The sequence below is a fragment of the Anser cygnoides genome, chromosome 1 (genome assembly GCF_040182565.1).
Source record: "Anser cygnoides isolate HZ-2024a breed goose chromosome 1, Taihu_goose_T2T_genome, whole genome shotgun sequence".
Taxonomy (NCBI): Eukaryota; Metazoa; Chordata; class Aves; order Anseriformes; family Anatidae; genus Anser; species Anser cygnoides.
The window spans coordinates 117,575,593-117,593,251 of NC_089873.1; the positions used below are offsets into that span (position 1 = coordinate 117,575,593).

The window sequence follows — 17,659 nt, forward strand, 5'->3', positions numbered from 1 at the left end:
GGCCAGAAGGAGAAGTTTTCTCGTGGCTAAAGAAGGAGGTAACAAGCAAGGGGTGGGAGTCAGTGGATGGTTTTCACTGCAGGGAAAGGTCAGGAGGAGTCTCCTGCAGAGCTATGCTGAGACCTTTGCAGAGTAACAAACTTTTAAACCATCTGGAAAAGGAGGTGAGAGGGTAAAATTTGTTGACAACACAATGCTTCCATGGTGGTAAAGATATGATCAAGTTGTGCAGATGGATTTTGCAGAACTGAATGACTGCAGAATAAGATGGCAGGTGAACATTTCCAATGCATGCCAGGGAAAGGAGCGACCCTACCTTTTCAAACAAAATGATGAGCCCTGAGCTGGTTATTATCACCTGGGTATGAGTGAGTGCAGTGTATGATATTAGCATGTGGAGTACGAGAGAATTTTATGAAAACACCAGCTTACTGCTTAGCAACCATGAGAAAATCAAATGACAGGTGAACAGTTATTAGTGAAGGGATAGCACAGAGCACGGAGAACACTGCTAAGCCATCTTATAAACCCACACTACATCTGCTTTCTCCTTGCCCTATTTTCCATCTCCTGCCTGTAAAAGGTCCTGTGATGGGGATGAAGGGAAAGCTGGCATTGTGGGATGGCATTTGCACCAGGGATGACCATGTACACTGGGTATCTCCAGGCTACAAAATGTATAAAAGTCACAAGAAGAAGAAGAATATACCATTAGCTCATTGTCTCACCTAATGTAAAAATTTGATCACCTGAGTGACACATTCAAAGCAAGTGAAAAAGTATGGTGTTTCACTGAGCATGTGGGAATGATGTAGTTAAGCTGTGGAGCTCCCTCCTGCATGATGTTGTGGATACTAAAACTTCACGTGGGTCTGGAAAGCAATTGGATGAACTCATAGAAGAAAACTGGTTTGGAGCAACAGGTCTGTCTCAATGACTAAGCTGCAAATCACTGGAGGTTGGAAGAGTAATCTGGGAAAGTGTCACTGCCCTTTTGACTTGCTCTTTAACTCTTACCATGGCATCTACTCTGGCTGCTTTTGAGGACAGGATGGCTGGACTGGACTTCAGCTGGCTGGACTTCAGCTAATGTCACTCATTACTTCTCAGAATACTGAAACCAGAAAGGCAGTCAATGAAATGATGAGGCAGCAGTTGTACATGAGGAGAACACAGTGTATGACTACACTGGAATTCATTGCTCCAAAAGCAGAAGGCTAGAGGTATGGAAGGGCTAGAAGACTACCCAGGGGAGAGGGCCATTGGCAGTTGCTGTTTATGGTGGTCAAGGTATAAACTCTCTTTCAGAAGACTCTAAATCTCTGGCTATTGGTCTGGGAGGACCTACCAGGAGAAGGATTGCTCCATACTTCTTCTTCAAGATTTTCTGTAAGCACCTGTGACTGGCCATGCCTGACACAGGATCCAGGCTAGAGAAGGATTTAGCCTGGCTTAGTCTGGCCAATCACATGATTTTATCACTACTTCTGATTTTTGCTATTTTTCGGAGCATCTTTTTGAACTTTCCTGGATTGATGAGTTTAATCATCTGGTGAAAGTTTAGAGTTCAAAATTAAGAGAATCTAGTTTGGTTTTAATTCTGAATCTGTTAAAAAAGTCCCAGTTTGGAGAACGGAAAATGCTGTGATGGGTGGAGTTTCACAGACACTTCTGAAACTCACCCAAACCCAAAGCAAACCCACCCCCGCATATCGGTTGTGATTACTGGAAGAAAGACCCAAAACTAGCACCACTCATGAAGGGGGTGGTGGTGGTTTTTCTGGCTTGGTTTCCTCCCACAGTTACTGGTGGGAGGGAGGGAGGGAAGGATGCTGGCAGGTGCAGAGAAATACATCGCAGCCAGCGATGGGTATGAGCCGGCCAGCACCTCTCACGGGGAACGGGGAGGCACCAAGGCTGGTTGGTGGCTCTGAACTCCAATGTGCTGAGGGCAATTGCATGGGGCAGCTGATAAATATGGGCTAAATTGCATAATCTTAGCATATTTCATGCATCAATATCATGGCAGGTGGTAACATAAATATATCATCTATAAAGATGGTGAAGGGTCTGGAGGGCAAGATGCATGAGGAGCAGCTGAGGCCCCTTGGTTTGCTCAGCCCAGAGCAGAGCAGGCCGAGGGGAGGCCTCATGGCGGCCTGCAGCTCCCTCACGAGGGGAGCGGAGGGGCAGGCGCTGAGCTCTGCTCTCTGGGGACAGCCACAGGACCCCACTGTGGTGGCAGACAGGGTAGCTGTTGCTTTTAGCAATTTTCAGTTATTGCTGTTTTAATTGATAACAGCGAATAGGCAAAGCATTTCTTCTGTACCACTTAAATGTAGTTAAAAATAGAGGCAGAAATATTAAACTCTAGTGCCAGCAAGAGAATATGAGGATAGATGGGAGAACTACTTCAGGGGAAAACTCTCTCTATATATAGTAAAATCATTCAAAAGTGTTAACAAAATAATGAAGGAAATAGGTAGTTGTGGTTTTTTTTAAATTCAAATGAAAGAAGAAGGCTAGCTATAAAATTCCTTTTAAACTTTCCTTCTAAGTCTTTCAAAGAGAGTGTGCATATGAAGTAAACTGTAAAGATTTGGAAAGAGTCAGAAAGAGAAAAAAAAGTTTTCCTCCCCTCAAAGCTAAAAAACAAACAAAAAATAATAAAACGTTTTTCTTTACTGTATTTTTACAATATGTTACTACAGGTTCCCACCTGCTCTCTCATTACAGAAGCCATGAAGGTCTTCATCTCAGGTCTAGATGAGCGTCTTGGTGGGCTCCAGCAGTGATGAAGAACACCACAGCAGATGAAGAGACACATGAATGAATTCCCAGAGTCCCAAATACCCAGTGGCCAGGAATATACTGGACGTAAATGCTTACTCTCTTGTGACCGTGGAGGTTGGTGTCTAGGGCCCCATTGTGAGCCATTTCCTTCTACACATGGTGCAGGCTCCAGCTCTCAGCAGCATGAGGTCTGTGTTGTGTAGCCCCTTGGCTTGGGAAGATGGATGATAGGTCAGGTCTGCTGGACACCACTGTCCTAGGACATGAGTCCAAACAAGGCTCTGACATGAGCCCTCATGATGCAAACAGTTCTCATTCTGTGTGTGTAAGACTGAAGATGACAAACAGTGATGGAGAAGAAGGGTCTTTGGATCTTTGGTTACTGGTATCTCCACTAGTATTGGGCTTCAACATCCTATGAGAAGGCAGTGAACTCTTGAGAGAGAGTATACTTTATAATTAATTTCAAAATGTGTGATGTTAGTTTGGTCCTTCTGCTGGTGGATTCAATGTTTAGGCCTGTGTTGATTTCTGTGCTCAGGAGTGCAGCTCCCAAAGTCTTTTGAAAATGAGCACCAAGTCAGATCATGGAATAAATCTGTTTAGAGTTGGACTACGCATTATGAAGCTGGAAAGATTGTTTTTTGAGTGAGATACCATATCCAGCTGCCTACCAAGTTTTTTCTTTATGACCAGAGCCATCTCATTTTTCTCTACACCTGTACATTCGTTATTGGTTGAAATCCTCCTAGAGTCTCCTCCATCCTCCAGTCATGTCCTAACTAAAAGAAATTGTAGCTACTATCCCTGTAGTCAGTGTAGTATTTTGCAAGTATGTTGACTATAACCCTCCATAGCTGGATTGGGGAACCATTAGGAACACATTTGAATATTGAAACTGTAGAAATACAGGAAGGGGCACTTGCTTCAGCACAGGCCTCAGCTGCCCAAGTGAGGTGACCAGAATCAGAGTCATCCTGTTGCAGAAGGGGAAGAAGGGTCCCTCAAAGGGCAAGTCAGAGCTCTAACTGATGTGTCCCCTGCTGAGCTCCAGAAGACTTGCTTCCCACATATGGTCTACAGAAAGAGTTTGCGGAAATGCAGTCAGGCCAAGCTGTGTGGTGTTTGTATTTTCCTCAAAATCCGAGTGGTGTATATCAAGGAATGCACATGATGACCTTTAATCCAGGCCTGGTGCTGCCCCTTTTACTGTGGGAGAGAAAAAGGGGGCTGTGGGAGTCAACACATGGAGGTACAGACAGTCTCTGAGTTGTCCTCAGGTGCAGAAGCTGCGGTGATCAGCCTCAGTGAAGGCAATGCACCTTCACTCTTCTTGCAAAGGTGGCTTCAGCTCAATCTTTTTCCCGTTTCATATAACACCCTATCTCAGTTCTGGCAGGGCAAAATGAGAGCTAAAGACGGGAAAAAATGAAATAAAGAAAACACAACTTCAATGGTGAGAACATAGCCCCTTTTCTTGCAAATATTAAAGCAATCAAATCCGGATGATAAAAGGTATTGTTCGCATTTTCTGTATGTGTCATGCAGACAATACTGTAGCCCAGGAGGACTCTCATGCTGGATCACTGGTTTAAATCTCTCATGTGTAGCACAATCAAGCAAATTGTCAAACACACTTCTGGCCACAGCAACAAAACAGCATTTGATTCATGCCCATAAATACAGGGATGAAAATATTGATATTTCAGTAAATCAAGCAGCTTCCATCTCTATCATACTTTGCTTTTCAGAAGCGAGACCTGAATTCTCAATGTCTCTCTGCTAATGGAAATTTTCTAAAACCTAATTAAAAAGTCTCTATTCAATGGGCTGTGGAGAATTTATAGCAGTGAAGCTGTCTGTGTCAGACAAATATGCTATTGATAGTCCTGTGGGAAGTAATGATGAAGGGACTACAAATAAGAATAGAGAGAAAAAAAGGAAATACGCAGTACACTGGGCTCATTTTTAGACAGCTGGACGCTGGTGTGAGGGAAGGGCAAGGAAGGGAGAGGGCTGGGGGTGTGCTGGTGTCAGCACAAATGAATGCTGCTCTGGGAGAGCTTTCAACGGAAGAATCAGAGATGTCCCGTGGGCTTTTACCCCTTCTCAAGGAAGGGGATGCATCTGTGGTTGTGAAATGGCCTCGGCTTTTACACAGAATCATAGAACCATAGAATGTGGTCTTACGTGGATACTGGCTGCAAAACAGACCAAAATAGCCACCGGTATGTGTGCTCTGGGATCATCAGGCAGTGCGTAGAAATCAGTCACCCGGGGAGAGAAGTGTTGTGTGCATGTGCACATTGGTACTTTCAACCTGCCCCAACAAACAGTGTGAGAGAGGGGCTGTCTGCCCATTCTGCAAACCTCCAGCACCCAAAAGGGCAGCAAACCATCCCACTGGGCATCACTGCCCAGTAACACCACAGATCCCTCCTGAAGGGTGAAGGGAAATGGCACCAGACCATCCTGGACCCTGCTACCTCTGGTGACAGTCAGCCACCCAACAGGTAGCCCTTTCGTTACAGCACACACAGCAGGACAGCTCTGCTCTAGCACCATGGGAGGCTTTGGGGCTGTTCAGGGGCTGTTGCTTTCCTGCAGCTACACCGTGTGATATAGATGCTGGGGGTGACCTGCAACCCAGGCTGCAGGAGGACACAGTTGTAGGACACAGGTGTGGACAACGCTGCTGGGACCAGCTGTGCATGCAGACCCAGATGTCCCCGACTCTTTCTCCTGCCAGTCCCCAGGACCTGTGGTGTCTGCATGACAGCTCTCAGGTGCATGGAGAACATGGCACCTTGCTCACGGGTGATAGCACATTAACCACATCCATGCTAAAGAAGTGTTTGTGAGGTTTAATGGTCTGCAAACCCAACACACTTAAGGTTCAGCCCATGGCACTTCTCATTTCACCTCCTTGGTGGCAAACGCCCCCCTTGCGTGTCCCTAGAGCCCTGCTGAGTTGCACCCTGAGGTGGCTGTGCTCCCAGACCCACAGCCCCAGCACTTTGCAGCCAAGGGTGTTGCAATGGCAAAAATGCAATTGCATTGCTGACGGGAAGGTCGCTAAGATTTAATTACATATAAACTGAATGACGAGTTTAGGGTTGCTGGAACCCACTGCTGCCTTGTGCATTCTACAAATGCTGTTTCTACATTATAGTCTTGAGCTGGCTGGATTTTGTTTGGAGAGGTTTGTAACCTCTTTAGTCATCTCCTCGATAACAAAAGAGAACTTTAGAAATGTGGGAAACATGAGGCCCCTGTACGAAAGGGCCTGATTTCTGAGCAACAAGTCAGCTGCCCTTACATTCCTGCCAAATGTCCTTCTCATTAGGCAACAGAATCAGCCACATTCACGTAATGCAGATTTAACTGCTTGCGTTAATGAGGCCACCTGCAAGACGAGAAACAGAGGGGGAGCTACATGAGTCAGAGAGAGGCCTCAGAAACTGGAAGCCCCAGCCAGGTGCCCTAACCTGAAGGTTTCAGGGTTGGGGTTTTTCCCCTCAGCCTCTGCAGAGTCCAGCCTCGACTGGAGGTTAATTCCTGGCTTAGTCCCTTTTCCCTGCTGTATCACTTTTCTTTAGTGAAATTACATTAGTAGTGAGAAAAAGTTCTGCCAATAGTTTAACTCAAATTACTTCTTGCCACCTGTATAACCCTTGATGATTGCATTGGGATCTATTCAGAATAACTATAATTTAGTAAATGCTATGTTTGCCATTCCTAAGTGTAGCTTTATACAAACTTAGATTAGATAATTCCCTGCCCAGTTATGGGTGCCAACATGCTGGTCAGAAATTTTCAGAAGTGTTTTTTTTTTATTTTTCCCATGCTATAACTAAACTTGGCCATTGTACCCGTATAAAGTAACAAACTGATTGCTACTTTCAGGACAAATTTGGTAAATTCTTAGGTATTACATTAGTCTGAGAGATTTTCTACTGTTGGCCCTTGGGAAAACCAGACCTGGCAATGGTGTGAAGCAGAGACCCTGGTGAGACCCTCAGCAAAAGTGCTCCTGAAAAATAACTTCCAAAGAGACTTCACATGGGAGATGCCACCAGGAGAGCTGAGGGGTGTTTCAGAGGTCAGCCTTGGAAATGAGGCTTGCTCCCTTCCTGACTTCTCTTCCGAAAGAGACACAGCAGGAGCGGGGAAGGTGAGCTTCACCAGCTTTAAATGAGCGCTGTGGCACGCTTCTGAAACTTCACCTTCAGCAGGTCCCAGCACAGGTGCTGCAAGAGGCGGTGTCCCAGCATCAACAAAAGGGAATGCAGGAGCTATGGATGTTTTTGTCCTCAACACCTGGGACTGCCCTGGTGCTTTCCTCCTTTGATAAAAGCAGGTAAGGCAGTTGCCTGAAAAATGCTGGCTAACCAAGTTAGTTGGCCGCACAACAGTGCTGCTGCTATCTTACACTTTTTGACTGCATTTTATGAGTTTCCCTTTATCTGCTTAACTTTCTTTTGCACATATTCTACTGGATTACACAGACATAAGTCACCTGTAATTTTCCCCTGTACCAATGGGTGCTTATGTGCATTTCTGAAAACATCCCATGCTGTCTTGTGTGGTGATGAGCCATCTCTATCAAATTGCTTAACAATATCAAGCATTTCAGTTGACCTTTTTAGTACCTCTTACTTTTATTTGTTAGCATGTGAACAGGCTATTAGGTATAACAAAATGATTGCTTTGTTTTCTTCATGAAGAATGTCATTGGGAAAAAAAAACGCAGAAAAATTTTGTCATCAGTTGAAATGGTGGCTGGAAACTTGAGGCCAGAGACGGAAATAGTAAAATGAACAGATTGAAAAATATTTGATAGTTCTTCCTTAGAAAGATGTTTTAACCAGTTTAAGTGAATTTTTTTGCCTTCGTCAGCTAGGAGAATTAAATATTTTCTTCCAAGGACATTGTAGCTCCACTGCCTAGATGGATATATGGTTCACAGAGTCACAAGACACCCATGTCCCATATGCTCTGCTGTTTTTCTGCTAATCCTTTTTTCACAGCAAGCGCCGCAGTGCCCCAGTGGCCAGGGCTTCAGCTCTGTACAAACATTAGGTTGCCATCTGTGTTAGGTGGGTACCCTAGTCCCAACAGGACTTTCAGACTTTCTGCTATTGGCTTGATCTCAATCACTTCACCTTTAATAGAAGAAGAAGGAAAAAAAAAAAAAAAAAGTTTACACATGTTCTTGAAGAAATCAGTTCCTGTGCTGTGGTCATAGCAAAACGAGTGTATGAGGACAAATGAATTTATATGCTCCATATATATATATTGTGGTATGGAAATGTGAGTCATTTATCTGTAGACCTGATGGGGGGAGAAAATAAACCCTTAAATATTGTCATTTCTCTCTTTCTTTCCTTTGTTCTTTCTTTCTCTTCTTAGTTGGTTAAATCAAAGTGTCTCTGGACATATAGACCTCCATGAAGCAGAAGAGTTTTAGATCCTCTGCTTTGCTACATTAACAGTGAGGCTGTTCCTGTCTTGAACTCATCACTCTCCCTTGACACAGCTAGTGACTGGAAGGAGGAGAAAGTTCTTTGAAATAATTTTCTCTTAGTATCCATTTGCCGCTTCAGACAATTAAAAATATAAAGTCTGCAAGCCATAGGGAGTACTTGCTTCATGGTTTTGAGTTCCCAGTTGCACTACAAACTACCTTCCGATCTGAGCTTAGTGTGGGACAGAGATGGCTTCACAGGGCTTCAGAGGGCCTGTTGTGACCACACCTTGCCACCAGGGAAGAACAGCGCAGCAGAAGGCTTATGCTGACATTGTTGGCTTGCTCCTTCACGGGCTGGTGACTTTTAATCCGATGCACCCTGCATGACTGTCCAGGCAGAGTCAGGCATGACCCTGGCAGTCCCACCAAAAGTTTGTATGTGCCCTTTTTGTGCCCTGATCCCTGCAGTCCTCTCTGCACGTAGGGCAGTAGAGGGGCCAGGGAGTCCTGGACCCCCCAGCCCATGGTGGGCCGGTGCTCACTCTGAAGAGGCAAGGCCACATGAGCAGGGTCGGCCATGTGGCCTGGGCTTCTGGTGGCAGCCTTCCCCTGAGGCCATGCCCAGCCGCCCAGCCCAGGTTGCTCTGCAGGGCACATCAAGCCCCTGCTGCAACAAAGTTAGTGAAACTGCTTTTGAAATCCTCTTCCACAAGCTCTAGGGTAGGATTAATCATCCAGAGTGGCAGCGTAGGAGCAAGCCCCCCTGAAATGTAAGAGATGGGGACAGAGGGGTCTGTGGTGTTGTGCGGCCCCAGACCCGGAGAGCTGCTGCCGCGCCAGAGCCACCCCTGCCCTGCCAGCTTTCTGGTGCATGCAGAACCGGTGCTTGCTTCCTGCTTTTTGTTCTTCAGCAATAGGGGACAGGAAATATGAAGGGAATAATTACTGGAGGTAAACGTCTTCATTTTTTTTTCTCTGTAAATTGACTGCATGTGAACCTCGGGAGTGCTGAGATCTTCCAAAGCTCTGCACCCCGCTTTGTGAGTGAGCCTTGCGCTCCCTCTTCTGGCATGTGGACTGGGTGCTGCGGAGGGAGGAGGAGGAAGGGCGCTGGTGGTGGTGGTTGTCCTCACAGGTGCTAGCACCTGGGGCCCTGCTTGCCCTCAGCTGCTCTCGGCCGCACTGCCACCAGCCTACCTCTCCCCAACCATCCTCACCCACCCAGAGGGGATCTGGCTCCTTTAAGGAAGAGAAATCCCTTGACCATTCTTTGCCAGGATCCTCCTGTTTGGACCTCAGGAGGTGCAGACCTGGATGGGAGAGTCTCCTTCAATCAGAAACCCCGCACTGTAGGCTGCACTGGGGAAATGACCCTGACAGTGCTTGCTTGTGGGTTTGGGCACACCATAGCAATGCTGCAGTCTTCCAGTGGGTGACAAGAGAAAGAAAACAATTTTTTCCATGATTTTGTGGTTTTAAGGTTTTTAGTTTGTTTGTGTACTTAATGGATTCAAGATACAAATGAGCCTTTGGCTCAGTGCAAGACACAGATACACCTGAGTTCCTCCTAGCACTTTTTCCTGCTCCTCAGCCATCTTGTGCGAGCTCGGAGTTCACCACTGGCACATGGGGATGGATTTGTCTGCTTGCTGAGTCACGCTGGTGCCACACACACTCACCTGGGACATCCCAGACACCTGCACTGAGCTGCCAGGACTCAGTGGGACTCTTCTGCCCTGCTGGATGGGAAGTTCTGGATACTGCTCTTGGGTGGTGTGGAACACCTCACAGTTTGAGATTTAGCCCAAACCAATGGTACTGGCACTTTCACACATAGGTGCATAGTGCAACTATTTACGTTAGGTAGCTATAAGATATCCAGAGATAACTCACAGGTGTTTAGGTCCCTACTTACAGTTGTCCACAGGTGCTAGCGGTCCAAATGTTTATTATGTCCAGAGAGGTCTAAGACATGATGTAGTTGCCTGCGCATACCTCTCTGTTGCCATTTTGGCATGCTTCAGGGGACTTTCAGCCACTGCTCAAGAACACAAGTTCCCTGCAAGTCCTTCAGGTCTTAGAGTAACTGAAACATGCAAAAGTAGTTCTTGAACTAAAAGATATGTATACGAAATAGAAGCTTGACATTTAGAAATATAAAAATGTCTTTCAGGGATCATTTTAGAAAATAATTTATTTTGCTGAAAGCTAAAAATCGGTGCTGGTTGAATCCAAACTTGTAACAGAGCCTTTCCTCTTGCACCTCATCTCCATATTGCTTTATTTGCTCTGATGATGATTTAGTCTCTGGGAATTCAAGAGGCTTGCTGATCATTTCTAGTTGTTTCAGTCATTAAAAGGAGTAGGGGTAACCCCTTAAACACCCAACATTTTATTTTATTTTATTTTATTTTATTTTATTTTATTTTATTTTATTTTATTTTATTTTATTTATTTTCTTGTTCAAGTTGACTAAATAACTTGCTTGGGGGATGCTTCTTTGCCTACACAGTGCCAATCCAGGGTGGTTTGCACACCCAGCCAGCTGGGGATAGGAGATGCAGCAGCTCAGCCAAGCCCAACAGACTGGTAGCAGCATGGAGGGAAAACTGCTTTGTTGAAAGTTGCTGCACCAACCATGACAGTAGGAGAAGGGGATGGTGGAGTGAAGCTAGCCAGGCTTCGTGTCACTGCTATTAGTCAGGGTGTCTAAGTAGAGACAAGCTTCTGCGGGAAATCGATTTTAAAGACAATGCTTTGGATGGAATCACAAGAAAAAAAAAGAAAAGGTGAAAAGCAAGATTGCAGAGAGCTCATCCTCTGCTGCAACATTCTGCTGTCCTGATAAATGCAGCTCTTTGAGCTCTTGACCATTCTGTTCATTTTCCCTCTGCTGTTGCTCATGTAAAGAAACCACTGACATGAGCGCTGAACATGCTCACACGAAAAGATGCAGAAAAGGTGATTTTGCATGGTGGGGGATAAAATAAAGGAAGACAGGGAAGTATTTACAGTCCAGGTGTTCCCATGTGGCTCCTTCCATGCTGCAGCCCAGGGAGATGAGGTGCTGGGGTGGCACCATGTCCCCAGATGTCTGCTTGGCAGATCCTGGATGCTGCATGTATGCAAAGCAATGCACGTACACAAAAATGTATATACACAAAAGCTGTGTGATGCCTCTGTGATGCCTTGAAATCCATGGTTTTCCCTTGCTCTTGGGCACATCACATTAGTTAGAGTCTATCTAAAGCAAAGGATAAGCTAAACAATATATATATGTATATACACGTCACAAGCGTATGTATACACATACAAATATATTTTGTAAAATATAGATATAAAAACATAGCCATAAATTCATGTTTTTTCCTGTCTACCTGGTACAGCCACTCCAGGGTCACAAACATGCCAGTCTCATACCAGATGTACCTGTGAACTCAGGGTTATGTTGCCTTCCACTATAAATAGGCCCAGCACGGGTCTATTTAATCCTTTAAGCAAAGGGCTGCTTAGTGATGAAGGCTGTGGTCTTGGCCTGCATTCAGAAGTGCAATACACTAATCTTCACAGTTTAAATAGCTTTAAACAGTGGTGTCACTGAAACTGGGGGCCATGTGATGGGGAAGGTCTGTGTGAAAGGCAAGGGGAAGCTCATGCAAAAAGCCTCAGCTCCAGCGTGCCAGTGAAGATGGGCTTGCAGGGTGGGGAACCTTCCTTCAGCCCCCCCAGGCAAAAGCAGGACTCTTTGCCTTAAAGCACCAAATCCAGACAGCTTGTCATGCCTTGCCTGGGTGCCGAACACCTATCAGGAATCCTTTATTTCTTGTTTTGCATCGTGCTCTCTGTGCACACTGTACTGCGGTACCTGAGAGACTCTCAGAGTGACCCCGCTCCTCTGCCAGGTGAGCTGCAGACACCTGCACAAAGAACGTTTCTGAGCTATGCACAACAGGGATTATACAGGATGATGCCGTAGAAACCTATTTAAATAAATCTTTCTTATATTGTTAGCACTAGATTAACTAAACACCTCAAAAATCTCCTTTATTTCTGAATATTGGCTTACTTTTGGAGTTCATTTAACTTGGAGAATGAGAACTGGCTAGCTCTTTTGTAATGCAGTCCTCTAGGGATGTTCCTATTGCCACTTCATTTCTCCTGGTGTCACATACATAGCAGAGAGGCACCCATGCACGACTGAAAGCAGCAAATAGCTTCACCCCCCCACACCCCACTTTGTGCCTGCAGAATGGTGAGGCTTCCTTTGAGCTGCCGGCTAGTTAAATTAACTCTGCTTTCTGCCAACCCAAGAAAGAAAAAACTGTGGTCATTTCTGATCAGGTTCAAAGAAATGCGTGTTTTGAGCTATTCATTCCTAAAACCAGCTCACCCAGTGGGGAACACGAAAGTTGACTTTACCAAAAAACGCCTCTTCACTGCCGTTCCCTGCTACGTAAGCAGTCGCTCTGTGTGTGCTGGGGCACGCTGGCCTCACAGACGGCGTCACATCCCCTTGTCATACAGACTGTGTCCCAAAAGACCACCCAGACCTGGGATGAGTCCACTTGCATTGCTCTTCTCTGTATTTAACCTTCAGGCAGAGCGTGTGCCTGCAGGCAAAAGCGCTCTCAGGATTTTATTTTCTAATAGTTGTGTTCGTCCAAATACCCTGATTTACGTTTGCCTAAGGAGGAGCTTTTCAGCTGTTTTATTCCTTTAATCACCCTCGATTAACATGTTTTTGGCACACCTGGTGTCCCGTGAACAGGCAGGTAAAGGCTGGCAAAGATACCCCAAAATAGTGTGGGGGGGGTCTGCATTTGACTGTCAGGCTTTCACCCCGGCATTTGCCTGGCTCTCCTTTATCTCGGGGTGTGTCCTGCCCGTCGCTAAATAAGCTGTTTCCAATCTGGTGAATCACCAAATCAGTGCATTTGTGTGTGTGTACAGCAATAGTTTTTATTGACTTCTTAAATTATGCAGGTAATGGGGAGCCTTCAGATAATGCTCAATCCAGAAACAAAATGCTGTGGTGCTGCAATTTCGGGGTGTGGGGGGGAAGAACTGGGGTTTCTTATTTAGCGAGGGACACATGCGCAAAGCCAATTGCAAATGGATGTACACAGGGGTGTGTTATTCCCCCCTTTCTTTTAACAGTGTGGAGTAGGTAAATGCTCCCAGGTAAATGGTAGGGGAGCATTTGTGCAGCCTCCCTGCTCCCTGGGGACTCCCCACCCCACTTCTCACTGCCCTGCTGATAACACACACGGGCTCTCTGTAGGACTGGGGAAAGCTGTGGCTAAGGCACAAGTGGGGCTGCACGTCTCTCCTTCACACTGCTCAGACATCGTCTCTGCAGTCCTGAAGCAGGAAGGAGAGCAAGGAGAGAGGAGTCAGGGGCTGGGCATGCTGAAGCCGGTGGCGTGGGCTTGGGGCTCTGCTCTGTCGCCTTGTAGGCTCTGACCTTCTCCTGGGAAGGCCCCGGCTCTGTTTCTGCATTGCAGTCTTCTTCACGCTTCCAAGCGTGTTTGTGGGATTTATGTCATTCTGGTGAGTGGCAAATCCCCTGTGACACGCAGGTCTCTGTAAGGACAAGTCTTACAGTGGTGTCCCATGAAGCGATGCTGCGGGAGCTCAGAGGGCTGCTGTGAGCAGCCATTGCTGCTCCCCCTCCAGCTCACCCATGTCTCAGGCAGGGATGAGCAGCTTCAAGTCCCACAGGAGTCTGTGGTCAGCATTTTCTTGCTACCTGCTGCATACCCTGGAGGGATGCTGGAAATGAAAACACCCATAACGCTCTTTAAGCTGTTGGTCCAAGTCTTTTTTTTTTTTTTTTGGTGTGTTGGTTTGCTGACCCATGATTATTTTTAAGCCCACCTGCCTTTTTGAGGCTTTATTCTCTTCATCCAAGAAGAAAAACACCTGACAGCTCGGCTCCCTGAGGCTGAAGGACGAGGTTGGCCAGAAGGGCTGTGGTGGCCCCAGCTTGGTGTCACGGCCAGCTCTGGGGCCGCACATGGCCCCGCTCCCTATAGCAGGGGACTGGGATCTGCGGGGGGGTGGAGAAAGCAAAAGGCTTATGAGGTGAGAGGGAGGTCCTGAGAGGTAGAGAGGATCTAGGGGCATTGAGGTGGAGGTGCTATAAAAAGCAGGGATTACGGTGGTGTGGGTGGATGTGGGGACTCAGCACCACGGAGGAGCAGGGATGGAAATCCTGGCTCCAGCCTCGCAGTGCAGGAGAAGCAGGAGGATGAAGTGAAGAAAACAGATTATAAATAGGCCACCTGCTTTCCCTCCATGCAGCCTATGTGGAAAAAATTAACAAACTTAATTGCTTTTAGTTTTTCAACAGGAAAGCAAGGTATGGAAAGTATTGCTGACAATAAAGGTCTTTCAGTATAGCACAGCCCAGCAGTTTACAACTGAGGCTTGACAAGTGGGAAGCTTCAAAAGGGATGCAAGTTGTACATATTAAATGGTAAAGGTAATTAGGCAGGGTTTGGGTTCATAACTGGACCCTTGAGGAGGAGCTACCTTACACTGCAGTGTATTGTATGACATGGGCACTATGGCTGGAGTGCATTGGCCTTCTGTTGTGGGTGAGCTGAGGTGGTAAGCAGAAAAGGTACGCGTAAATTTGCTTTTGATGGTTTATTACTATTATAAGGTCATATTTAGGTTTCTACAGTTTCCACAGGCAGAATTAAGTAATTGTGCCAAAATATTCAGCCTGTGAGGGTGAAGAAAATGTCCACAGTGAGATGTAGTAAGATGTTTCTGGAGAAGTTTAGCTTCCATTTTTCCACCAGCTTCAAGGGTTTCTTGAAATCAAGCTGTCTCACAGCACATGGCTGTAAGTGCCTAGCACTGGGTGCCTGTACTGAAATACATTTCGTGGCAGTTGTGTTTTGGCCTGAGGCCTGTAAGCTGTGATACTGTCCCAGCCTGATGCTAATAAAAGGGAAGGTTGCTAAAATTTTAAATAAACCTTTTTCTTTCTGCCGTTGGCGAGTGACACAAAACATTTTGTAGGGAAAGGGGACATTTTCATTGTTATTGTTCAATTACAGCCTCAGACTCAGCTGGGAATAGTCTAGCCAGGTAGTTTTAGATGTGGATAATAAGCTGCTCTGCAGATCTCTCTGGGTTAACAGCAGCTCCGCAGTGACATCTTACAGCTATTTTACTGTAGTCCTTCAATATTTAAAATATATCCTGTACACCAAAGCAAGAGAAAGCCTGGGACTCCTGGTCATCCCAGCACGGCCACAAACCTTGGGATAACCAGAGGAGACCTGAGCAGCAGCATCGGGGGCGCAGTGGCATCTCCCCCATCACCCCTCCCTGGCGGGGACCATCGACATCTTCTCATTAACTACTTCTGGTAGTCCAGATGCCAGCCAGTTTAGCATTTATTTGTGGGTTTTTTTTTATTATTTATTATTATTATTTTCTAAATGGAGGTTGTAGGCAAAATTTTGATATATGCTGCCATCTGCTGTGGGCTTAAAATCATCCTGAGCATATCGCATCAGTTGGTGATGGAGGCGATGCTGCTGAGGATGCGGGTGCTCAAAGAAGTGACAGCATGACACGGTGTGACATAATTATGTAAAAAGGAGCTAAAGCCACCATCCACTCGACCCTCTACGCAAAACGTGTGCTTTCAGGGTAAAGGGCTGATCACAGCGTACTCAGCTTACAAAGCTTGCAAAGCCGTACGAACGACAATACCACCACACAGCAGTGGTAGAGCTGCCGTGATCTGGCTGTGACCTCTATATCGCCAGAGATGCTGATGGATGGTGCAGTGCCAAGGCTGGGTGGCCAAACTGCCAGTGCTGCAAAACCATCCCAGTGGTGTTGGTGGCCAAAGCAGCCGACAGCGGGGCAAGCTGCAGCACCCAGCTCCCACCAGGCACGCGGGACCAAGGCCAAGCCTCAGGGCGCTGGAGCCATCTCATGGCTTCATCTCATGGCTGAAGCCACCTCATGGCTTCAAGTGACGCAGCTCCTTACCAAGGCCCTTACTGCTCTGGTGCCCTAGGAGGACAGCTCATTTTGGGGGGGGTACCTGAGGTAAAGGGGCAGCGAGGGGTGGTCTGCAAAGATGGGTGGAAACTGGTTATTTGCAGAATAACCATATCTATTTTAAAATAGACCATATTTTATTGTGGGACCATATCTATTTTAAAATTTACACCTCAGAAAAGAAAGCCTCATCACCACTATTGCCCTCAGCAGCCACGTTAATTTCATCCAGCAGGACCCACTCAAGCACATCCTTTCTCAGGAGAGCCACAGCCTGCCTCAGGGTCCCACCAGCCTGTCCTGCACCAGCTGCAGCAGGGGACAGTCCTCAAAAGGTAGGTGTGCAGGGTAGGATCCCACTTGCTGTAGCTAATTTCCATTTATTTAGGCCTCTGCTAAGGAATTAAAGCAGGTTTTGTCATTAATTGTTTTCCACATGTCCATTGTGCTTTATATATTCATATTGCTCAGACTGGCAGCTGCCAAAGTGCTCTTTAGAAAAATGAACGAGGTACAGAGTCAATTTTCTTTTAACCAGCAAAAATTGGTCTGATGTTTTCTACAATCCTCAGAGCTATGTTTTTACTTCTCCCGTGCCAAATTTTGAAGCAAAGCATTCAAAATCCTGCCTGGCTAACCAGCATCAATGCTGGGAACACAACCTTGCTGTCTTGTACTGGGGCAGGAGCTGTACCAGTAAGAAAGCAAGTGGCAAAAACAAGAAAACAAGCTCAGATGCCTCCACTCCTGTAAAATACGTAAAAACAGAGATTAAAGGCAATGATCAAGTGTGCTCTTTCAGTTGAGATAAGAAACACTTCCTTTTACCTTCCCTAAAGTTAAACAGCTGAAGTAAGCTCGTTTCTTACTGTGCTCTATGTAATCGCAGGTTTCTGCACCCCACAGGTGTGATACCGGTTCTCACAGGGCTGTTTTGTTGAAGAAAAGAAATTCCAGCTGTGTATCTTGAAACGCACTATGCTCACAGAGATACTGGAGAACGTATCTTTCACCTTTCAGTGATAGACCTAAGTCTGTCACCACAACAGCAGGTTTTACAGTGCAGCACCTAGATGGCGGATGTTGAAGACCACCAACAATTGGATGATCCAGATCTGTTCTTTTTGTAAGTTTAATGTGCAGATCGTGTATTTGCATTTACAACTTTACATGAATCTCCACAATGAGAAAGCCCCCACAAACCCAGCCCTGCTTCACACACCCTTCTCCGTGCAGTGCTTGCTTCCTGGTGGAGGATGTGCTAGCATGTGAAAGCATGTAAAGTCTCAGAATACACTTTTGTTTTCTCAAACCCCAAGATTTTCATACATTGGTTCCTAATTAATCTCTGTACAGTTACCAAAA

The 17,659-nt window shown here is 46.1% G+C and overlaps 1 long non-coding RNA gene across 1 annotated transcript; it reads left to right on the top strand.

Annotated features, from left to right (window-relative positions):
- Window positions 1-6,736: 6,736 nt before the first annotated feature.
- LOC125182852 (uncharacterized) lies at window positions 6,737-17,355 on the top strand. The gene is made up of 3 exons (XR_007163506.2): window positions 6,737-7,153; window positions 16,527-16,629; window positions 17,201-17,355. It is a non-coding gene; the product is annotated as an uncharacterized lncRNA (long non-coding RNA).
- The last annotated feature ends 304 nt before the right edge of the window (window positions 17,356-17,659 follow it).